Raw genomic sequence first — 26,178 nt, 5'->3', positions numbered from 1 at the left:
AAAGAATGGTTACACTCAGGCACATTTTCCTTTAATAGAGAGAGAGCCATATCTGGTGAAGAGTTTAATGATTCTGTTGTGGAGACGGGAATGTTGGTAAAGAATGTTTCAAAAGCAGTAGCCACCTCGAAATCTGTTGTTAAGGCTTTATTATCTACATTAAGTTTAAAGTTAATATTTCGTGGTGTTACTCTTCCCGTCTCCTCATTAATTATGTTCCAAGTAGTTTTGATTGCATTGCTGCTATTTTTAATTTTATTTTTGATGTATCGCGTCTTTTCTAAGTGGCAAGCGTTTAACATAATCCCCAAACTTATCACCAGTGTTAAATTGACGTTCAGCATACAATTCGTACAGCTTTTGCCTATTTTTATGAAGTTCAACTGTCGCCCACTCACTAAAATTTAATGTATCAGTAATCACAACCGACTTACTAGTAAATATAGAATGAAATAGTCTATTAAAGATATTGAAAAAGGAGCTGTACATTGCATTTGGAGTCGCCCCTGAGGGTAGGAATGGGAGGTCATTTACTAGGCTAATTCTCATTTTCTCTATGCGGTTGGATGTTACAGGAACAAATGTTATTTTACGTTTAGAAACATTTTTCTTCACATTTTCAAATTGAATAATTTGACCACAATGATCAGAGTCTAATTTACTAATAATATTTTTGCTTATAGGAATTATATTTGTAAAGATGTTATCCAAACAGGTGGCGCTAGTAGCAGTTATTCTTGTGGGCTCCATGAACATATTTGATAGATTGTAAGTTTTATATAAATTCAATAACTTGATACTTAAAGAGTTATTTTCTAAAATGTTTACATTAAAATCTCCGCATATTATTAACTTTTTATTACACCTTGATATTTTAAATAACACTTCATCCATAACCTTTTCAAAAAGTTCAAAGTTTGACAAGGGTGGCCTATAAACAGTAACAATTATAAATTGCTCTAGTTCAACCGAGGCTAGCTCTATTGTCCGTTCAACAGAAAGGCTAACAATATCGTTTCTGTTTTTAAATTTTTATTTAATAAAATTAAAGAGCCTCCATGAATCGCTGTAACCCTGGTGAACGAACTACCAACCTGGTGGTTACCAAAATTAAACAAATATTCATGGGTTTTCAACCAGTGCTCAGTTATACATATACATATATAGCAAACTAAGCTTATTTCCGATAATATATCATGGATTTCCGCAAAGTAACGCCTGCTTCTATCCAAAATATGGGCTTTGCCTGAAATAAAGAGATTGTTATTATTATAATATCCTTTCCCCTTATTAATGAATGCGGACGCTGCCTACTTAGCATGCACGCTTGTTAATAAGTACCAGGTACTGAATCGTTTTGCGTGCGCACAGTTAATATAATTTGACTTCGTCGGCCGCGACGCAGTGGTTAGACTGTTTTTGAAGTTATACTTCTTTTGGCGCGTTAGGGAAAAATTATGAGAGTGAATTGTTACGATGCGCGCGCACACCGTCACAAAATACCGACACCCTGAAGTTAGCTATAAGAATTCAAAATTCAAATTCAAAATTTCTTTATTCATGTAGGAAGCGTTCATACATATTTGTTTACATAATTGTAACGGGATGGTGATAACTTCGTTCGCCAACTTAAATCTAAAGCTACGAGGGTTCCAAACGCGCCCTAGTCTAAGAAGAGCCCACAACAAACTTAGCCGGGTAAGAAGTAAGGTAGGGTAGGTAAGGTTTGATATATACACTTTCAATTGTCAAAGTCTGCGGGCTCATTCCGGTGATTTAATTCATTCCATTCTACAAAAATAAAACTGTGAAACTTGGTTGTCCGATAATGAGTCTATTAGTATTCCAAATTTAGTTAAACATATTATGTCTATTTCTTTAAGTATGTAGAATTGTTTTTTTTGTGATATTTAAATAGATATTTTTATAATGCGTTATAATAAAACTTTCAATGTAATTAATATCTTTTTTCTATAGTCAGTGGCTTTTTAGAATAAGGCGAAATAAAATTTTTGAAAAGATATTTATCTTATCTTACAAAGAAGTATAACTTCCAACGCGTGTACGTAAGTGCACACACTTTTTTTTTATTAATTCCACCGCAATTAACATGATAAAGACAAATTGTGGGAGAAGATACAATTTTCTCCTTTCCCCGGAGATGAAAATTTGTTAGACAGACATTATTAATAAAAAAAAAAAAAAAAAAAGCGATCAAATTCAATATCGACCATCTTTATTAGGCTCATTGAAAAACTGGAAAGAAACAAGATTTTAATTTAAATTTTTTATTATTGGTGGTGAATAATCATTGTTCAATTCAAGCAGTCGGAGGCATCTTCTCACAGCTCACTCCGAGTTTTTTATTGCTCTACCAATATCACCGACCAAATTAATGAGAAGTGAGCGTATTATGCCTTCTACTACGCACTGCCAACTAAAATCGGGATTTTTTTTTTAATTTTGATGCACCCAGTGTCTTTTTCACCAAAAAAATTGGTTGTCTGTAAAGTCGGCTTACTGACGATAGTTGAACGTGACAACATCGTAGGTATATATAATACTGATGGAATGGTTGCATATTTCAAAAGAAATTTTTAATTTTATTTGTTTGATAGATACTATTGTTGCTATAAACAATTGACACCACATTCACTTTTCACTGCACTTCATCCTTGCCGAAAACAATTAAATGTATTATTGTATAGAAGCTGTCCACGCGGACGCATCGCTCACTCAAGTAGGAGAGAGACAGATGTCGAACGCGGAGGCCGACTGTGCCTCTTTGTCGCTCGTTCCGCGCTCTCGCTTGCACTTCAAGCCTTGAATGGAACGCCTCAGAGCGAGGTAACGCCGCATACTTCATGTTTTTTCGTGCGTGCAGCCGGCTCCATCGAATTATAAGACGTTGTCACGTCAAAAACAATCTACTGACACCACTCACGCAAAAATACTACAATCCGCTTAGGTTCTAGGGCGTGCCAAGGAAATATACATACGTAAATACATACATACATGACCCTCCTTCTTTCGCAGTCGGGTAAAAATAGATGGTTCGCACAGACAAAAACAATAAACAAACGCGGACAAAGTCGTGGAAAACAGATGTGTACACTGTACAATCATCATCATCATCTTCAATTCAATCAATTGACGTCCACTGCTGGACATAGGTCTTTTGTATGAAGTTCCACAATCCACGGTCCTGGGCCGCTTGCCTCCAGCGGCTCCCAGCGACCCGCCTGATGTCGTCTGTCCACCTCGTTGGCGGCCGACCTAAGCTGCGGGGTCGCCATTCAATCACCGTAAGACCCCAACGTCCGTCGGTTCTCCGAGCTGTTATTTTGGACCTACCAATGCATGAGTTTAAAGAATATGTTAAAACACATTTATTACAGTAAGGTTACTGTACAATTGAAGAATTTCTTAATGACAAGGTTGCTTGGAAGCATCCGGCACCGCTTTCAGTTCTTACAAGATAGAAAAATGAATGTTTTAATGTAAAATGTAAATTGTTGCTGTTGGAAAAGAGCAATTGCTGAGTTTCTTGCCGGCTTCTTCTCGGTAGAATCTGCCTTCCGAACCTGTGGTAGAGTCACTACAAATAGACAGACTTGACGTTTCAAAAGTGCTTATATTAGGCCTACTTGAAATAAATGAATTTTGAATTTGAATTTTTGAATATGTGCCCCGCCCATTACGGCTTCGGCTATGTACAATATTGTTAATTAATCAAAAATGTCATGCCCTGCTATTTATTACCTATAATCTAATCACTTTAAAAGCACTATGTGAAACAACATGTATATAAATAGCGTACATGATTGGATAATGTATTTATAATCAGATACATTAACCACAAAGATCGTTGGGTCGATTATAATATCAACTGAGATCGCCTAACGCCGAGTGCACCTTGGAATAGGTAAGTGTTTTATTTCAAACAAACCGCTGTTATTAATGTCCACATATCGGAATTGACGACCTTTCTGGCGCAGCGGTGAGCGCTGTGAATTAAATAGGAGGTCGCGGGTTCGATTCCCGGCAGGAGCAATTAGAGTTTCTGAATTTTCTCTGGTCTGGTCTGGTCTGGTCTGGTCTGGTAGGGTGGTACCCTACCGAGAAAGACGTGCCGCTAAGGGATTTAGTGTTCCGGTGTCATGTCGCGTAGAAACCTATTAGGAGTATGACTATTATACTCCCTAACAGGTTAGCCCGCTACCATCTTAGACTGCATTCTCTTACCACCAGGTGAGATTGCAGTCAAGGGCTAACTTGTAGTGACATAAAAAATAAAATGCCGGTAATCGGTGATAGGACCCAGGAGGATTAGCCCAGTGAGTAGGACTTCGACTTCACTTAAGGGAGGCCGGTTTTTTTTTTAGTATAATTTTATTCATTATTCTTATGAGAATAGTATGGGAAATATTCCCCACACAAATGTATTCCGCTATTACTTACCTGGAATAGTACCTCCAGAGCCAACCTTTTACCCCTAAATCTTTCCAAAGTCTAGTGTAGACATGTCGCTATAATTTCATTTTCCTTAAAAGCTAATTATTTTAGAACATGTGACCTAAAATTCTAAAATTCACCATTTTTTACCACCATGTGATAGAAATAACATGAAAGAAAGTAATGGGAACCGAAACTTAATCTTTCTTCCCCGCATTGCTGACTTTTACTCAACATTATAAAAATAAATCTCTTTATTAAATTCACTTTTATCTTAACTTTAATAAAACAACTTCCAGCATATTTCTTACAACCACGATCGACCATAAAGGATAGACTTCCAAAGAGTATACCTAATATTAGGAGAGTATCCGAACAAAATTTCCGTATCCATATAAGTTATTGCTAATTTTTTTTTTCCTATCGCTGCGCTCTGTCACAAACGGATAAAAATTTATTACGATCGAATCGGTTCCACTTGCTGTATACGACTCCACGTTTGCACGGTCATAATAAATTACAGACTAAAGACCATAAATAATTGTTTTGCGATACTAAAATTATCCGTAATGTCTTAAGATTAGCAATGCCTTTGGGTGGGCTACCTTATTATGGTGATATTTGTAGGTTCGAATGATTTAAAGATATTGTGTTTTTCTTTATTAAAAAACGCCTATATTTTATAGATATTATATTTCTAGATATCAGCGGTATATACACCAATAAAAACTGTTGAAGGTTGCATAAGTATATTTCAGAAGGAATCACCCTGTAAAAATATTTAATCAAAAGAAGAAAATATGTATAAAATGTACAAATGATATTAATGAATTTTAAAATATAGAATATAAAATGAAATAGTGAATATTAAATAAAATGTCGGAGTCCCAGGAACTTTTAACTCTTTCATCAATAAACAATAATAAAAGGTTACTTTTTTTTTTAAAAACCTTAAATCCATGCGTAAAATCAAAAATATCATAATGAAACATACAAATAACACCACATATTGTGTAATCATAGAAAAGTTGGGTTACATGAGTTGCGTAGTGAAGATCGGTGAAAGGTAAATGTATGCCTAGGAATCTTCTTTGTTTAGGCATTACCATGTACGTCGTTAGGTAAAAAAACTGGGGTATATGTAATAGCCCATATTGCACCTAAATAGTGTTCGCCGTCCAAGTAACAAAATCGTTTGATCGTTTATTGCTCACATTCCGCCGTGTCACGCGCCGTCGCCCGCATCAACCGACACAGCTCGGAAATATGCCACCAATACCGGCTATATATTAAACACTAAGAGCTAGTGATCGATTTTTACACAGTGTTTATACAGCTTAATCTTTGTAAAATGCTTTACCAGGGAATTCCTTTAATTTAAATAATTATTTTAAAAGGTTTCGTTGTTTGTTTACAGTAAGATTACGCAAATTACGATCCTAAAGCCTTTCTTCGAGCAAAACGTGTGACTTTTTTATTTTACTATCCAGATAAGCAATACTAAAATGCATACTTACCTATATTTAATATTAAAATAATGTCAATATCTCTATTATTTTTATTAGCTACATTCAATAAAGACATTATGATAATTTTTACATTATGATTTCGGAGTCGCTTAACTCATAACATGGCTATTCTAATAACGATTTTAATCTATAAGCCCTATCTTTAAACCGAAACAAACCATTAATAATACAATCCTACTAATATTATAAATGTGATGTTTGTTACTCAATCACAAAAACACGGCTGAACGGATTTGAATGAAATTTGGCATTCATGTAGCCTTTGACATGGAAAATAATATAGGCTACCTTTTGTCCCGGGAAATAAGAAAGATGCGGGAATAAGACAAATAATAATAAGAGTACTAGCTGGGTATGTCAATAACTGGGGCAGACAAAGGTACTCTAGAGGCACAGAGAAAAGGTAAAAGACAAATCGGACTTACGCCCAGATGTTTATTAACCATGATCAACGTTGCTTTACGGGGTCTACGAACATCAGCTGGCGAACCATCGATATATACATACGGCTTTACTGACGACAATCTGTAAAACTGTATAGCAACTTATGAAAGACGCTTGATCGCTGGTTGAGAGTTTATAAATAAGGTCATAGTCTCCTGAAAATTACAATCACTTGATTACCACAGACGATTTAGTTTTATTGAGCCTATGTGGCATTCTATTATATACTTCACGTTTAAATCGTTCGCCAGCTCTTCGACTATTAGGCTTATAAGTATGTAAATAAGGTATAATATACATAGATACGCCAAAGAGATTTATAATATTGCCGCAGCGGTGCCGTTTTAGAATGATTATAAATTAGCAAATCGAATTTTTTTTGTAGGTTTGTGAAACAGGCGTGAAATTCCGATTTCTATTAATGTGATAGAGTATGAAAAACAAGTGTATTTTTTTAAATTATTAACTGATACAAAATGGCCGTACTCATGGAATTCGATATCTTGGAAGGAAATGCGCTGAATCCCTACTTCCCTTCTAATATTATAAATGTCAATGTAAGTTTGTTTGTTACGCACGCAAAAACTACTTAACCGATCCTCATGAAACTTTGTACATATATTCTTGGAATTGTTAGGAGTAATAAAGGATACTTTTTATCCCGACATTAGGCTCGGTTCCTTTGGGAGAGGGGATGAAAGTATTTGACGATTTTAGACTATAACTCCGACAAATTATAACCGATCTAAATAATTATTTTTGTACCATAGAGGTTATAATATGTGTTTAACTTTGCCCAAACTTTGTGTTAGTCTGATGAATGTGGTTGGAGATAGAGGACAGAACTCCTCAGCGGACAGCAGCAAACCCCTATTTTAAGGCTTGGCGATACTGAATACTTTAAATTTTCTTAGAACTAAAACTAAATTGAATGCATCGAATACATCAAAAAACAAAATCAAACGCAGACGAAGTCGCGGGCAATAGCTAGTACTTAATATATCTACTAGTTGTAGTAGACCTTTTTTTTTGTCAGAGCTCGTCTGGGGAATTACTACTGCCACGCTTATTTCTGCCAAGCATCGCAATCTTCCGGTCTGAAGGACGTGGTTGCCGATGTAATTACAGGCACAATAAGGTTTAATTTACTCACTGTGGAAGGACATCCGAGCCCTAAATCGGAGTTGATATGATGATGATAAACGTACAAATAAATAAATATACTACGACAATACACACATCGCCATCTAGCCCCAAAGTAAGCGTAGCTTGTGTTATGGGTACTGAGATAGCTGCTGACTATTTTTTTATGAATATAATACACATAAATACTTATAATATACAAATAAACACCCAGACACGGAAAAACATTCATGTTCATCACACAAACATTTTTCCAGTTGTGGGAATCGAACCCACGACCTTGGACTCAGAAAGCAGGGTCGCTGCCCACTGCGCCACTCGGCCGTCGAATGAAGGTTTAACACCTCAGGTTCTTTTTTTTTATTCCACTACAAGTTAGCCCTTGACTGCAATCTCACCTCTACGGCTAGCATGGGCAGGAGACAATTATATCTCCGGGGAAAGGATAAAAATGTTTCCACTCCCACAGCTTTATTAACTCTCCTAGCACTGGCGCACAAGTGGAAATAAAATCTGAATAAAATATGTGTAATAATAAACGGGGATATACTATTCCTATGCTATGTTCCCGTGCTTTAGCAGGTGGACACGTTCATTATCTCCCCATAGGACAAAGAATGCGGACAATAGCTAGTAAGCTAAGTAGTTTGTGCAAGTCAGGTAGATTTATTTACCTTTGCATAAGTCCAAACAATGTTAGCTTAAAGAAGATTGTCATTTTACAATTAAGGATCAGTTAAACGATAAATAAGCTTGAGTGAGAATTGCTCTAACTTCATAGCTGACTGTGAGAGTGATAACAAAAAAATACCCGGCTAAATTTGTTGTGGGCTCTTAGTCGTCGGAGCTTTAGGTTTAAGTTAGCAGAAGTAGTTTTCACCATCACCTCACAATTATGGAAACACATATGTATGAACGCTTCATAAGTGCAGTGATAGGCCTACATGAATAAAGCATATTTTAATTTTAATATGTATTTAATCTCATTTAATAAAAGCTTATAAAAGTTGCGATGTGTTATTGTGTTTGGCGATGTGTTATTGCCATAGCTGTTGCCCGCGACTTCGTCTTCGTTTGATTTGGTTTTTTGATGTGGCATTTAGTTGTAGTTCTAAAAAAAAAAGTATTCAGTATCGCTAAAGCTTAAATGATTTTGTCCTCTATCTCCAACCACATTCATCAGATTTACACAAAGTTTGGGCAAAATTAAACACATATTATAACCTCTATCGAATCGAATCGTCACCAGGACTTTTCATGCTGGGCGGGTACTGGGTGGTATATAAGCATTTTCACCGTAAGAATGGTCTGTCGTGACGGTTAAGGATAGCGCGCAATACATAATGTATTGTTTACCGACTGCACGGAGGAGAGATTGTTGTCAACTGATTAGCTGGGCCCGGCGTATTGTTAATGGCACGACATCGCAGCTACGCTAACATACAGTAGGCAGTGGCACCAAGTCCATACAAGCCAGTTTAGACATGGCCGGATTCGATTTTAGTATGCTGCGTTACGTAAAACCTACATCAGATTTCTGCTAGACATATCTTTTGTAATTTTTAAAAATAACGATTATTTTAATTAATCGTGTAGAAAGGATAACCATTTAGTTAGAATATGATAAAGAATAACTTATTTTTTTTTGCTATAAATAACTAAATAGATTTCTAATTGAATAAGTTATTCAAACTCATTTAGCAGTAGTCGGTACCAAGTGCGGCAATTGAAAGTGGCGTCATATTACAATTACGTTTAGGGCTCGACGTCCTATTGATTCTTTATTTGATTCAGAACGCCGCCTTAGGTTGTACTGAATACAAACCATTTCTGCCGTTTTTTCATCTTATAACGAAGTTCCTATTAATATAGCTAAAGTTGTACTATTCATTTATAAAAAAAACACGAACGTGTAACCGAATTACGAAATATTGTTGTTGGGCGCATAAATATATTTCAAATGGAATAACCCTGTAAATAAAGCATATTTATTTGATTTCATATTTTTTTGTATGGTAAATACAGACTATTTTAAAAGATTTTAAGTGTTTACTTATGACAAACTTCATGATCATCATCACATCAACACATTACCGATCCACTACAGGGAACGGGTCTCCTCCCACAATAAGAAGGGTTTAAGGCTGTAGTCCACCACGCTGGCCCAGTGCGGATTGGTGGACGTGGAGGTGCATGTGATGTTAGGGCTGTAACTGATTTCTTTCAGTAAAAACTATTGCAGTGGTTTACTCAAAAACTATTAGCGTTTCGCTTTCACAGACAAGTCCCGCAGATAATAAATAATGTACCTCTAAAGCACATAATATTTCGGTTTTCATTTATACGTTGTATAAAGAATAGGTGACATAAGGGAGGTAATTATAGTTAAGAAGGGAGTTTAATATGCTTTTACTATGTGATTCCTCAGGTAATATTGTGACCTACTAACGCATACGTTTACAAACACATTTATTATAGCATAGTTACTATGCTGTTGATGAATTTCTAAATGACAAGGTTGCCTGGAAGCAGGCCGCTCCGCTCTCATCTCTCCAAAGATAAAGATGATTTTCTTTTTTAAATAATCTTTGAAAAGATAGACCGCTGTGTTTAATCGTTGTAAAATTGCTTATAGAGTAAGCTGACTTGAAGGAAGGCACTTTTCCTTTGTTTAAAGGTTGTTAGGTTACTTATGAGCCATTAACCATCGAGCCCAACTGTATGATAGTTAAACTATGACGTCACATTGATAGCATCTTGATACAGGTTTCGCACCGGGCTTAATTATATCCTAACGTGTGACAAGACAACGGACATTATCTAGCCTAACGGGCTAGCTCGGCGATTATCTAGATGCAATTGTCTAGCTGTCAAGTTACCGGCATATTACCTTTCATATAATGGCGTTTCATATAATCATTTCGAATCGAAGTGACTTTTTTATATCTTTCGTGCTCAGTGCATCGTGCATCATTATTAGCCGCTGCCTATAACTGTACAGCAGGGCACAGGAATGAGTCTCAGCTCCAAATTCCTGATTTCCCATAAAAGAGAGGAATTTAAAGCTACTTTAGTAGTAGTACATAGCCTTTTTGTGGCTGACCTCGTCCGAGAAAGTATTATATTAAGAAATAATAAATAAAAAAATAAACTTTAATAATACACACATCGCCATCTACATTATACCATGCAGATTCTCCTGATTTTCGCGGAGTACAGCAAATCAAGCTTAATTTTCATAAAAATAAATATTTGTTCCAAGCGAGTTTGAAAATTGAACCTTGTGATTAGTGTCAGTAGTGAAATAGGTAACCACTAGACCAATGCACCAGACTGGTAAATTAATTTTCCTAATAGCTACGAGATTAATTAGCGAGGTTTAATAGCCGTGAATTTTTATGCTGACTTTAATTGATCCCATTGGCTAAGGTAATTAAGATTCAAGTTTCTAATGAAGTTCTTCAATCCACTACACAATACCCCTGGGCTGCAATCTCACCTCGCAAATGGGTAACCTGTTAAGGTGGGTACTGACCGGCGTTACAGGGCGTAATGTAACGTGTTACATCGCGAGCATTCGTGTAGTCAGTACGTCGTGTTACGGGGAAACCAGCGAGCAACGAGCGGCTTTTGCAAGTCGTTCCGAGCGCACGCGCGTCGCGAGTAATCACATGTCGTTCTTCTTGTATTTATTTCTTAAAACATGAAGTGGCACAATGTAAAAACTCTGTATTTTATAGAAAAATATAGAGAAGAGGAAGTGTTGTGGAACCCAGCTCATACAAAGCATTATAACAAACTAAAGAAAGAAGACGCTTGGAATATTTTTTCTTTTTAATTCTTCTTCTTTTGTTTGGATGAAACAATAATTAAGTAGAATCAAGATACCAATGCGTCCTCGCTGTCGGCTATCTTGAGTGAACAACTAACCGCGAAAGCGGAGCACAGTGTTTTGTCGAGCATGTTACGCCCATTTTAAAACACAGCGTAACATGGTCGATGCGTACGCAAATGTTACATTACACCTCGTAACGTTGGTCAGTACCGACCTTTAGGGTAAACCAGATATTAAACCCTTACGTGAGCTTTAAGTAATTAAAATATCACTTGCTTCAACGCTGAAGGAAAGCATCGTGAGGAAACCTGCATGCCTGCAGTGGCGTGCACTTCATACACGCACAAAAGCAGCCTCCCCTAAATTTCTTGTATAACTTATGCCATTGGCATATTAATATGCCATTTTTCTTTATGCATACCCTGGTCAAAAACCTTGTGCACGCGACTACATGCCTGATAGTTCTCTATTATATTCTCAAAGGTGTGTGGAGTCCACCAATCCGCACTGGGCTAACATAGTGGACTGCGCCCCGAACTGCTTCTCATAACCCGTACCCCGTAGTGGGCCAGTAATTTTATAATGATGAATATTTGGCGTAGATTACCCACCTGATGGTGAGCAAGGTAAGGAACACATCCTGCAGCATGCCGCCCTGTGTCAACCTGAGGCGTAGATGTTAATCCTAATATGCCGGTAATAACACTGGCATCCAAGATCTGTAGACCGGAGCACAGCATCGCAACAATGTTGTTCAGCAACAGAATTAAGCGTGGAGGTAGTACTATCCCGGACGAGCTCTGTCACTAAAAGCTATACTATATTAATTGGCCACTACTCTTTAAAAACGACTATGTAACGCACTAATCTATTCCTTTTTTCCAATTTCAACTCAGTTCTAACATAGCGCTTTCTAATTATAGGTTAAACTTAGAATTTTCTTGATGAATTAAGTTTTCAAGATTTAAATTACCAGTCAGATTTAAGTGATGTGATCTAAAATCAATACCGTTATAATTTTTTTTAGATTACGTTTATAAACAGATCCATCACTTTGCTTATTGTTTCAATCCTTTCCTTAAAAGAGGAGTATCAACCTTACTACTATGCTGCTATGTCTCTATCAAATATAAAAGAGTTTGCCTTATTTCTGTATCCTCCGTAGATATTAAACATTATAGGAGAAGGTACACAGCCTTGTCTAACATCATTATCGCTATATATACCATTATCGGTAATCTAAATTTAAAACTAAGCTGTAATAGCGATTAAACAGCGGTTTAAATTTGGTAAGCCGAACCCAGAACTAACAGTAGACAACGCAATCAAAAGCTTTACTCTAGTCAAAAATAACGCAGGATAATTGATGGTGCATTGAACTCATGGATAGGCCTTTTTCACCGAGTTGCTAAACAATTTTGTTCGTAGGTGCCTTTGGTTTGAATTGTAGGCATTATTATACATATTTTTTTCGGTTCTTTAATGTGGAATTTTTGGATTGTTTTTCTTTTGTGTAAATTTACATGTTATCACCAATAATTATCTATTAATTGGAGTCATAACTATTTATATTATTGAAATTATCTTCTTTCTAATAATTAACTAAAGCTAACAGAAGCGATACTCTTGAACTTTAACTCCAAAAGTGAAATTTATGGAGTTTGCCTCGGAAGTTTCAAAGGAAATTTTCAAATACAGCTAATGTTTGAGTATGTATACCAGCAAGAACTATCTGCAATACATAACGTCTAATTAATTGATCTAGACTCTGCGTAATAAGTTTTTACTGATTTGATAGTTAATTTGTGCAATGTGAATTTCTCAGATGTTTTCAGTTCATAAACAGGTAAACGATTTTACATATTTGGTTAGAGGTATCCGTAATCGTTGCTATCTAATTGATTGATTAATTTAACAACCTTTTTTCAAGTGTCTCTCTCTCTCTCTCTCTCTCTGTGACTTTCTACTACTGGAGGTTGGCCGTCAGCTCAGCGAACTTCTCGTAGTCTTGGGCCAAGCGAAACAATGTTCCCATGCTTACGATATTGGTCCATGACTTCTTCCTCCTTCTAACACGTCGTTTGCCCTCTACTCTGCCCATCATTATGAGCTAGAGCAGTTGGTATCGCTCATGTTTCAGAATGTGGCCCAGACTTTTCGCTTTTTAATGGTAAGCAGTAACTCCCGGCTTCTGGCGACGCGCTGTCTAACTATTATTATCTATTAATATTATATTCAAGTGCAAGTACATAATCAAAAAGACAAAGGTAATGTTCAAACAATTTGTTTGTAAGCATAACGAGTAAATAGGCAAATATTAATCGCTAAGTAATATGTTATTGTTTTATTCTACTTGGTTTGAAACATAACTACTGCTACAGTAGTTTTTTAATTTGACAGTCGATTTGCTCAGTGGGCAGCGACCCTGCTTTCTGAGTCCAACGTGGTGGATTCGATTCCCACAACTGGAACATTTTTGTGTGATGAACACGTATGTTTTCATTGTCTGGGTGTTATTATATGCATACATTTTAAAAGTATTTATTTATATTAATCATAAACATACTCATCAGTTAGTTTCATCAGTTTAGCTTAGTTTGTGATATGGGTACTATGATAGCTGATGAATCTTTTTATGAATATTATACACATAAATACTTATAATATACAGATGAAGACCCAGACATTGAAAACATTCATGTCAATCAAACAAACATTTTTTCATTTGTGGGAATCGAACCCACCGCCTTAGGACACAAAAAACAGGGTCGCTGCCCACTGCGCCAACCGGCTGTATAATTATACTTTTGATGAGTATAACTAACCCCGACGCAAAAATTACCGAGTGTTTTAAGTTCGACGTGCCAGTTTTGTTTGTTTTTGTGTATGTGTGCGGGAGGGTGTTACACTTCAGTTTTGTATTGAGACTCAGAAGTCACAAAGATACCTCATGATGTCATAGTCGTTATCACTAAACAAACGGAAATTATGTCGCTTTAGTATCATATCAACCGATAGACGTCCACTGCTGGACATAGGTCTTTTGTAGGGAGTTCCAAATTCCACGGTTTTGTGCCGTTTGGATCCAGCGGCTACCTGCGACGCGCCTAATGTCGTCCGTCCACCTCGCCGAGAGTCGATCAAAGCTGCGTTTACCAGTGCGTGGCTGCCATTCCAGCACCTTGTCCAACGTCCATCCCTCCTCCGAACTATGTGCCCCGCCCATTGCCACTTCAGCACAGCGACTCGTTGAGCTAGGTTGGTAACTCTGGTTCTTCTACGGATCTCCACATTTCTGATTTTATCACGTAGATACTCCGAGCATAGCTCTCTCCATCGCTCGCTGAGTGACTCTGAGCCTTGTTATGAGGCCCATAGTTAACAGTCGCTTAATATATATGGGTAAACATATCATATATTTTCTTATTTGATCTATATTTTAAGAATCTGCGATGAACTTAATTGCCCGAGAGAAACTGCAGCCTTTCTTGCCGGATTCTTCTCAGTATCATTTGCTTTCCAAACCGGTGGTAGAGTCACTATACCAATAAACCAACTTAATGTTTTTTTACCTTAAGTAACTTTTAACTTAAGTTTATTTGTAACTTAATATTATATTGTTATTAGTTATATTGATTGTATTGACAACTAGCTGGGATATTGCCATATTTTAAGCTTTAGTTTTAAGTTGACGAATTTAGTTATCGCCATCAACTCACTTCTATGTTATATTTTCCATGTAATGTTCGCATCAAAAGTGCCATATATGTGCCTATTTGAATAAAGACATATTTGACTTTGACTTTATTACACTGAAGGTTGCTGCGTGAAAGAAAGACAAGGAATTAACACATTTCGTATTAATAATATTAGTTAGTTTTCCGCAGTGATTTTCCGATATTAAAGGATTCTTTGTACTATCCTAAAATAAATAAAAACGACAATACACACATCGTCATCTAGCCCCAAAGCTTTTTTGCTGCGTGAAAGAAGGGCAAACAAACACTCTCGCATCTAAAAATACCAAGGACAGATATCGCTTAAAAAATCTCTATATGTATACCTACTTGAAATAGGTTCAGTAACCTTTATCAAATTCCGAATAAAGTGATTGCCAGGTAAACATACGAGTACCTGTCCTATTGTTCGATATTTCAGAAATACTAAATCATTACAGTACTTACCTATTTCATTGCTTAAACGCATATACATAACTCTGACATCTCGATCGCTTTGGAAATTCAAAATTTCTTTATTCATGTAAGCCTATCACAGGCACTTATGAAGCGTTCATACATATTTGTTTACATAATTGTAACGGGATGGTGATAACTTCGTTCGCCAACTTAAATCTAAAGCTACGAGGGTTCCAAACGCGCCCTGGACTAAGAAGAACCCACAACAAACTTAGCCGGGTAAATAAATTCAGCCCAACGTCCAATGCAGTTAGCACCATCACTAACATTAGTGTAACATGTTAAATGTATGAACGCTTCATAAGTGCCTGTAATAAGGTCTACATGAATAAAACATTTTTGAATTTGAATTTGTCCTTCCCACTAGGCTTTCTAATTATACGATAAACCACCGATTGACATATTGGAGATGTCTCTTAAAAAGTATAAAGTTTGTATTAAACGTAAGCTTATAGAAAAGTCATATTATAGTATAAAGGACTACTAAGTAATCGATAAAAAAGCTCGAGTGTGAATTATTTCTCTAACCAAGTTGCTCTTCTAATAATTTTAAATGACAATATGAGATGGTGATAACAAAAAAAACACCTGGCTAAGTTTGTTGTGGGCTACTTCTTAGACCAGGACGCGTTTGGAACCCTCGTAGCTTTAGTTTTAAGTTTATGGTTATCGCCATCATCTCACTACCATGTAATTCTCCTTTAGTGTACGCATCAAAAGTGCCACCTATGGGCTTGGACTAGAATAAAGATATTTTTGACTTTAACTTTGACTTTATCGCCACTTTTATTTGTGTCTTTGAATCACATGCTTCGATGTTCTTAACTGCCTATACGTACTTGTAGATATTATAATTCTATATTGTGGGCAGATAAAAGCGGAACTGATTGCTTTCAAGCATCATTGCTCTTGAGACAAATAAAATTATTCATTATTTCAATAAGGCCATTTTCTATATTGTTGTAGACTCGAACTGATATATTTTTCTCAGAAACATTGGAATGTTTTATAATTTTTAATAAGGTTTTTACCTACACTTTGAGGAAATGTCCATTTTATTAATTTAAAATGCATATTAAAATTTTCGGAACCGACAGGATTTGAACCTGACGACTAAGCTACGGATCGTAGTCGCTAATAATATAAGACTAATATAAATGCGTATACTAATTTGGGCATCGGCAGAAGGAGAGCCATAGCTGTGTGGTCAAAGCGCTCGGGCCGCGATTGCCAGGGAGCCGCGGGTACAAATCGTGTCGGTTTCGAAAATTTGTATGTGCATTTAAATTTATAAAATTGCGATGTTGCAGGTTTCAAAGTGCTTTCGGAATCTAAATTAATAAAGAAACTGAAAAGTTGGTTTCTTAAGCCGACTTCAAAACAAAAAGGTTTTTTTTTTTATTGTTCGTTACCTCAGTTACGTATTCCTTGCTTTTTAGTTGGTATCGCACTTAGTACAAGTTGTTTTTTTTTCTAATCTCTTTATCAAAAATTAAAAAAATATTTTTGCATTTGATAGCCCGATTCTTAAGAAAGGCTACTAAGTATAGTTCTTTTGCAACCCCTCCCATGGCCTTTAGTAAAGCAGTGGAGTGTTATAGGTTATCGATGATGATGAAAAAGGTCCCCTACTATCACCAGCTTCAATAGACGTTTAAACTCGCATAAATCTCATTACGATCGGTCGCACTTGCACAATTAGCAATGACAGAGAGCGATGGTATCGTAAGAGATGATGTAACTAGACGATCAATGAAAGCGATGGGCGAAGGCTCCATGAAAGAGTTTATAGTTAGATGCACAGAGATGTTCAAACTGCACCTTATTGCTCCGAACAAATAAGAATAGAATAGAATAAAATTTAATTGTTCACTGTTTACACATAGAAAGCAAGTTGACAAGGCCTAGAAAAGCATTCGAAACAGTAAACCAACAGCCGGACGTACAATTATAGTATGAAATGAGTATAAAAAATCTAAATATGATCACAATGTAGAATCAATGTCAAAGGGTATTAATAATTAAAACAAAAGTGAAACGATCAAAAAAGAGACGAAAAAATCATTGCAAAACAAATAAATGAAAACTAAACAGATTCCTATTTTTTTTTCATAGTGATAACTAGCAGAGTCAGCGGAATAACACTTTTTTTTAATATTTCAATATAGTAAAATACTTAGAACTATGGATTTAAGTTTATAGCTTGATACATATTTTAGGATTGACGCAACCAAGGATTGCTTCGTCATTTAATTTCTTGTTAAAGAGTTGTTATAATTAATCTACAGCAGACGTTAAAACCGCACATTTACTTTGTACTTGGATGATTTGATAACTATATTAATGTATAAAATGTTGGTTAAAAGATTAATAATGTAGAAAAAATCATCTTATCATCACTAAAGTCATCAAAGCGAACTTAAAAAAGTCTATCTATTTAAATATAAACTTTTGTTGGTATTTGCGTTCAAAAATATCAAATCAGTTTTGCATAGATCAGTTTTACGATTAATCTTTAGTAACATTTAATTGAAGTAAAAAACACAGCTAGTTATTAAAATTTTATAAGCCATACTGCTAGACAGTAAATAATAAAAAGGTAAGTAAACCAAGTAACTTAGGATATGACCAATGCAAAACACGTCGTGTAATATTTCAACAAAGAACCTGTCAGATTTTCTTTTATTTACTGCGAACACTAGTGATTAATCGATAGTCGATTATTCTGCGAAAGTAAGACTAAAAAATATATAGATAACTAAAGTCTACGTTAATTGTAAGCCAGAGGTTCAAACAAAGTTAAATTCAAAACCTCGCTCGTAAAACCTGTTTGTTTTGTAAAGCATTTCAAATTATGGGGTGTTTATAAACTGGCTCATTTTCAATATCCCATTGGACGTCGGGAGTGTTTTGTTACGCTATAAATATACCCGTTAAGTGAGCGTTTCCGCTGGGGTGATTATATCAAGGTTAGAAGTTTGTTGGGCGATAGATCATAAAAACGTAAGTTATGAAAAGGTAGGAGCAATAATAATCAAAATATCTGTCCCTTTCCTATCTCAACCTTTATAAGTATACCTACTAGTTGTAGCCAGTGATTTTTGTGTTTTTTTTTAAATCCTGAGCCAACCTCGGAATAAAAAGTAGAATATGCAATCCAGGATGCAAGCTACCTCTATACCAAATTTCGCCAAGATCCGATAGCTGTGAACCAGTTCACAGGCAACAAAAGTGAATGAGTGGTGCTTTTCTGTCAATAAAATATCCTAAGCTTATCTCGAGGATTAAGATTTTTCATTGCTTTCTAACGGCCATGATTGTCGTCAAGCGCTGGCCTATCGTTAATATAAAATATATATATATGTATATATATATATATATATAATATAAAGATCGGAGTCCAAATTTTATTAAGATAGAATCAATGGTTGAACCAAAAATTGGTAAAAAAACAAACAGACAAGCTTTAGCACAAATAAAGCGTGGATTAGCGATCAAAAGCGAAAACCTAAACTTTAGTTAAGCTATTCGGGTATATTTCTAAAAGTTACTAGTCGATGTTGGTCGATTGTGACCCAGTTTTCATCTGTTGCTGTCAAATTATGGGTTATGTATGAAAACGACCAGTTATCCGGTTGTTGGCAACGTTACTAATGACAGCAGATGTTAAACCGCAGAACATGAAGTACTAAAGTACTTCATGTTCTGCGGTGAGGCTATAGCCTCAGAGGAGCCATCAAAGGTCGGTATTATTCCCAATTAATTTATCCTCTTTGATAGCTCCTACATAATTTCGAGGATACATTTAGATAGGACCTGGTTCGACAATTGGCATGAATGAAGAAATATCTGGAAGGTATATTGAGGGTACTCGCATAGTAGATGGGAGCTGATTCGATAATTTAAATTGCGTTCAGAAATCATCTTTAGATATACCTACTTACTACTGATTTAATGAACGGAGTTATTTACGAATCTCCTATGAATTAAGTTAAAATATACTTTCTATTTATTGCCTTTCACTGTAAACCACGCATAGATGTTGCATATTTTGCATAATTATGGTTAATACCCAGATATATTTAGTCTCCTTCTCAGTTTTTATAGTATTAACATCTTTTTATTTCTCTAAAATAATTCGGCGGGGTTCAAGACTATACAAAGCAATTTCAGAGATTTATCAACTTTTAAACTTAACGCAGACAAAAGCTTTTAGTTGAAAGTTCTGTTACAACATTGCATCTTGGTAAACATACATAAAAGCATAAAAAACAAAAACCAGACGCGAGACAGCGTCTTGCCTTGAGTTTTCAAGACCATCGCTCGAGCAGGACAATCTATTAAGGCGATCGGAGCGTGTGTCGGACTTAATGGGGCTTTCATGTGAATTGATGGGATAGGCTATCTCTGGATCATTGGCCATTATATTGATGCTCCAAAAACTTATCTTCAAACGTTTCAAGTCCCTTTTTATCCGGAAAAAAGTGTCTCTCTCTCTTTAATACAACTAGGTTAGTATGTATTTCCGAACAACCTGCTTGCTAAAATCAAAACATAATCGGGTGTATTCAGGCAAGTAATTGACATTAGGTACCTGGACTTGGATAATATAAATTAAATAATAGTTAAAGAACAGAAAATGTTGGTTTGTGTTAACCTCTCTCTTCCTCTTCCTACGTTGCGCCCAACATGTAAAACGGTATCCTGGCAACTATTCTAAGTAGTGGAAGCGCCAGGATAGTCACGACTCACGACTATGATATGTGTGGATTAACTTTAAAATAAAGATGTCTTGCTTTATCATAACTAACCGACTTTAACACACAAAAAGTCACTTGTCAACCTAAGTTGAAGGTTGAAGGGAGTTGAAAGTCGGTATGTCTGTTGATGCAAACTGGATGGTCTGATTGGGCCACTCTGCGATTAAAGGGTGAGGAAGTTACCTGGTGGGTTTCGGTCAAAGTTGTGCGAGGGCAGGCGAGCGAACATTCATGCTCGCGCGGTCGACGACCTAGCGGCTAACTGTTCAGCAACTGTTTAAAGCACAACACTGTCACTAACTGGTATCACGAGACACAACCGTTCGCTGCGGGAGTGCAAGGTAGACTGGCCGCGCGTAGACTTCGCCGCCGCGTGCGCCCACGGCCTTGACCGCCCCCCGCACCCTGCTTCTTGCCAGACCCCCTGCACGCCCGCAACCGGCAGAGGGACCGAGGATCGGATTCGACGCATCCGCATAAAAAATTGAAAACATTGCCGACCCATGACGCCTCAAGTTTATCTTGGTATTTGGTATTTGGTCGGCGCGGCTCGTAAGGCAGACTACGTAAGGTGGCATTAGACTCACTTGACGTAGATATGGTAAATAGGTAATATCTTACCAGTCTACACTATTTGTGGTGGTAAGTAATTGATGATTACTGTTATTACCTACTTTAATGGGAATAACCTGTGCTTCACTTTATTTATTTATTTTATTATTTTTATTTATCTATTTAGTTTGCCGTCTCGTCAATCGGGTCTCAGCTGAAAATCAGCGGCATGGCTGTACACCCTTTCTGTCCGGTCTTACACACAGACATTATATGTTGTATACTATGTTGTTACTTTATTATTATAAGATGAACTGTTTGTAACACTAAACATAAATAAATGTTTTTACTTTCTTTCTTTACCCATCTTTCTAAGATAATAAATCGACACAACTACTTAGTCCCGACATCCATCATCCGAACCACCTTCCCAAAATATATTCACGAAGGTGATGATTACTTAATCTAAATAATTATTTTCTTGCACTTAACTGAACCAAAGAATTTTTTATGAGATTAATTTGAGGAATTACTGTTTAAACTTTGTAACCTACAGATTGCATTACTGTACTTCTAACTATTTTTACATCCCACGGGCTTTGATTCTCGAATTCTCACACGAATCGATGCACATTATTTATTTATTATGACAACGATCGGTGGTGCCAGTTGTGGCTTTAACACACAATTATAACTCCTTGTTGCCAATGAATATTGCCAAAATGTGACCAATACGCAAACTATTCTTAAGCAAAACAAACAGACATTCTTTCGCATTTATAACATTCGCAAACTACAATGTGAATATAAACTTTTGCATAACAACGTAAAAACACAGCTAATACCTACAGCTTAGTTACTCCACAAATATTGAGTAATTAAGCTGTTTTAGGAACCGGCCAATAGAAATATATATATAGGCAAAAGAAAATTTTAGTTACAGCAGAGCATTCGTTAAATATCTTAATCCTTTACCTAAACTCCAATTTGAATCTGAAGATTTTGGTTTAGATTCTTTCTAGGAGGTCTCCACAACATGTATCATTTACAATGTAAGAAACGAAACCAACGATTTTTATTTTTATTTCTATCTCATGTAACTATACAGGAAAAAAGCAGTCTGCTGATTGGTTACAGATAAAATGCAATATCTTAATCGTGGAAGAATCAATGGTATATAGAGCTAGCAGAACAAAAAAGAACACCCGGCTAAGTTTTTTGTGGGCTTCTTCTTAGAGCAGGCCGCGTTTGGAACCCTCGTAGCTTTAGTTTACGAATATGGTTATCGCCATCATCTCAATATCATGTTCACATTTCTCATGTAATATACGCATCATAAGTACCATCTATGGGTGTACTTGAATGGAGATATTTTTGACTTCCACTTTGACTTAGCAGCTCAAAAAATAAGCTTATAATTCTCAAACAGAAACAGTAAGACATATTCATAAGAAAATATTAGGAAGTACTGTATTTTGTACTAGATTATTTAGTATATAGTCTGGGATAGCACAGAATACATAGGTATACATTTTTGTGATTAGTTTTATAGATAGATTTAATGTAAATACAATTTGTAAAAAACAATTTAATAAAACAATTAAGGGTTTACATGTTTCAATCTGAGCAAGATAGAGGTTACCTTATTTAAAAAGTAATTTCAAATATTTTTTTCTAAAAATTCCCATTTTCAGCAAGTAAGTACTTACGTATTTAAAGTTACATGCTTTTTCGGTACTTAATTTATTTTTTATATTTTTCGCAAGAAGCTTGTTTTGTGTGTGAGTACCGAAACCCTGAGGACCGAAAACTGCCGCGGAGACAAGATGGCGGTTGTGTATAATAATAGGAAATATAAATAGAAAGCTTTAACCAATAGCGCAGGCTGTTGGCTGAACACCGTAGATATTGGTTTTGTGTCACAGGTAAATACTGTTATCTAAGGTCTTTAGAATAAAGAACATACCGAAACCGTGTACAAGACTGAATGTGCATCTGAAACGACTCCACTTTAGAATGGTTTGTCACTTCATACAATTTAGCAGATGACAGTAATTATTTTAGCTCTAAGCGTTCACCATGAAATGTGCAAAATGGGAAAAAGTTTGTGAGCTATCACCATTCCAACATTTGACGGACTATTGGTGCATTGGGCAGCGACCCTGCTTTCTGATTCCAAGGTCTTGGGTTGGATTCACACAACTGGACAATGTTTGTGAGATGTGTTTTTTAGTGTCTGGGTGTTCATATATAATTCATAAGTATAAATAACACCAATCCTCACTGAGCCAGCGTGGTGGACTACGGCCTTAAAACCCCTTCTCATTGTGGGAGGAGTCGATAATGGGTTGATGTGATGATGATGATTATTCATAAAATATTCATCAGTTATCTTAGTACCCATAACGCAAGATAAGTACGATTGATATTATTAAATTATAAAGATAATTTTTAAATTATTTACGTCAATACGTTTAAATCTTAATAATAATAATATGAGATAGTTCTCACTCTGGTGCCCTGACCGCCGGTTTCTTAGGCATTAAAAAGTCCCGCAAGCGGAGGTTGGATGTTTTTGCTTATAAATTTTTAATAGAGTTTTTTTTTTTTTTTAACCATTGTAAAAAAAATGAACATCAATAAATGATGACATAGATATGCTTAATTTAAGCTTTATTTGGATTTACTCTATCACGACGTACCTTCAAGCTAACGTGAAATATATGCTAAGCTAAGTATTTGTTGAAATGTGGCTTCAGAACTTTAAAGACTGGTTTAGTAGGTTTCGTGTTCTACCATTACGTACTAACACACAAAAATATTACCATAGATATATTTGTTTATAAGTTATATTTCTATAGTAGTTATACTTTTTTTTATAATATATGGCCGAGAGCCAAGTTATAAATGAGTGCCAAGACTCAGTCTCGCAGGCGCCACAACATCATGAAAATAAACGTTTTATTTTTCAGTTTTATCAGTCATATAGGCATACTTACTCTCTGTGTTATCTACCTTCCGATGGTCAAGTCAGATGAAGTGACCTCCCTGGCGCAACGGTGAGCGCTGTGAATTTAAGTAGCCTCTCTCGGGTTCGGTTGGGAGTTTATAATTTTAGAATTTTCTTTGGCCTTGTTTAGTGGAAGGCTTTGGCCGTGACTAGTTCCCACCTTTTTTTTTGTTTGGCGTGGTAGAAAAAGCTTTATTGCTACCTCCCTTGAGCAGGACGAAGGTTATGTAGAAGTCCCCCCTCTAAAGGGGTATAAACAAACTAAAAACCACCACGGCATGTCCCTCTTGTATATCTGCCTTATCCTGCCTAGGATAAGGCAGATATAATTTTAATTGTTTCTTGAAAACTATCTAATAACTGAATAATTATTATTAGCGTACTTATTAAAATCCATATCAATTTAATAAAATATCTGGCAAATATGAATCTGTAGTTATGAAAAGTTTAATTATTTACCCACTTTATAAATTTACTGTAACGTTGGGTACTTAAAACGAACATAACTTAGAAAAGTTAAGTTGCTGGGATTAGAACTCGGCCCCTGAAAGTTAAACCGAAGATCTAACCACTAGGCTATCACAACTCCGATGCAGTTTATATCTATTTTAATTGATTAATTTAACAAAGAATCGATATCGATATTGATAATGTATACAGGTAGATACCTTATAAAGTGCGTGCTCACGCGCAGATGTTCCGGAAGAGCGGCGTTTTGGTCACTATGCAGGAGGGGGGGAATGTTTCACTTCCGTATGTAATCGTGGCTTCCAACTAAGCCATGGTTGCAGATCAGTTTTAAAAATACTTAAACTATAATGGGATGGAATTTGTTGGGTAACAGCGCTGAAGGTTCAAGCGAGCAGTTTCAGTTACTGACTGATACAAGATACTAACTGAAATATGATACCTGTACGTGCAGAAGAAAAAATCTTGAGGAAAAATTTATTATTAAAAATTATAAACAAATAAATATATCATGAAAATACACACATCGCCTTCTATTCCAAGAATTACGCGTAGCTTGTGTTATGGTTACTAGGATAAATGACGAATTATTTATGAATAATATACAGATAAACACCCATACACTAAAAAACATTCATGTTCATCACACAAACTAAATATGTATATACTTATATATTATATTATGTGTAATATGTGTGTAGTATTAGAATTTGTGAGTAAGTAGTTTATGTTAATTATTTTTATACATATATATATATATATATATATAAATATATATTTTTTAAACTAGAATTGCTGCACCAACCCGTTCCTTCGTCTTTCCTAACGTCAAAGGTTGTCTGGAAGAGATCGCTTTAGTGATAAGACCGCGATAGCAGGCTGTATTTTGTATACTAAGTTTCCTCTGTATATATGTTTATTTTGTACAAAATGTGTTTGTGCAATAAGGCTTTAAAACAAACAAACATTTTTCAATTTGGGGGTATCGAACCCAAAGCCATATAGAATATCAGATATTAAAAAACGTGTTTATCTAATAAGATACACCTATATTTCTAATTCCTTCCAAACCACGAAACGGTTTTTTATGCGATTTTCACCGTCGTTTAATAAAGTAACAGTAGATTTAAGAAACAGTAACTGGTTACAGCTGGGGCGGTTCGCTCGTAAAACATAATTTATACAATACCATCATTTGATGAAACATAATCATATCTATGTATTGTGCTGAATACTTAGGTAGTTTGAAATTCAAAATTCATTTATTTCAAGTAGGCCCAGTTTATAAGCACTTTTAAAACGTCATGTCAGTCTGCTTGTAGCGATGGCAGGCAGATTTTTCAACTTTTATGAATCATATTAATATATTGTGATTTGTGACCAAACACCGGATACTTTTAAATAAGATAAAGTATAAGCCCGCGCGAGATCTGCCCGTAATCTCAGAATACACAGCATCCGACCCACTTGTTTATCTTGTTATCGGATGAAATCTCCACTTTATCCAGCAACATCGCTCGTCGTATAGGGCTGCCTCTCTTTAAAAAAATAAAATTCTATATATTCCATGACCAGCTCAAAGTCTTCCTGGGATCCCTAGCCAAGTTACCTAGGCGGCCTGCTAGGCTTCTGGAACAAGCTTGGATGGCTGGATTAACAAGTTCAACGGGAAAAGCTTATTGTAATAAGCGCAAAGCTTACGTGCGGAAAACGGCACAGTGAAGTAATACAAGATAAACTAATTGTTTGTAACATAAAAGCGAGTTCTTTAAACTTATATTTGTGG

General features: G+C 35.8%; 1 protein-coding gene across 1 annotated transcript in view; it reads right to left on the bottom strand.

Annotated features, from left to right (window-relative positions):
- Positions 1 to 20,704, bottom strand: part of LOC120627828 — a 91,012-nt gene extending 70,308 nt beyond the window's left edge. Inside the window, exon 1 of the mRNA XM_039895895.1 lies at positions 20,546 to 20,704. The gene's annotated coding sequence lies outside the window, so the exon portion shown is untranslated. The remainder of the gene's footprint in view (positions 1 to 20,545) is intronic.
- Positions 20,705 to 26,178: the final 5,474 nt, after the last annotated feature.

This window comes from Pararge aegeria, chromosome 12, assembly GCF_905163445.1.
Source record: "Pararge aegeria chromosome 12, ilParAegt1.1, whole genome shotgun sequence".
NCBI classification, from domain to species: domain Eukaryota; kingdom Metazoa; phylum Arthropoda; class Insecta; order Lepidoptera; family Nymphalidae; genus Pararge; species Pararge aegeria.
Note: the sequence above shows the minus strand (reverse complement) of the source record. Positions and strands in the feature narration are given on the sequence as shown.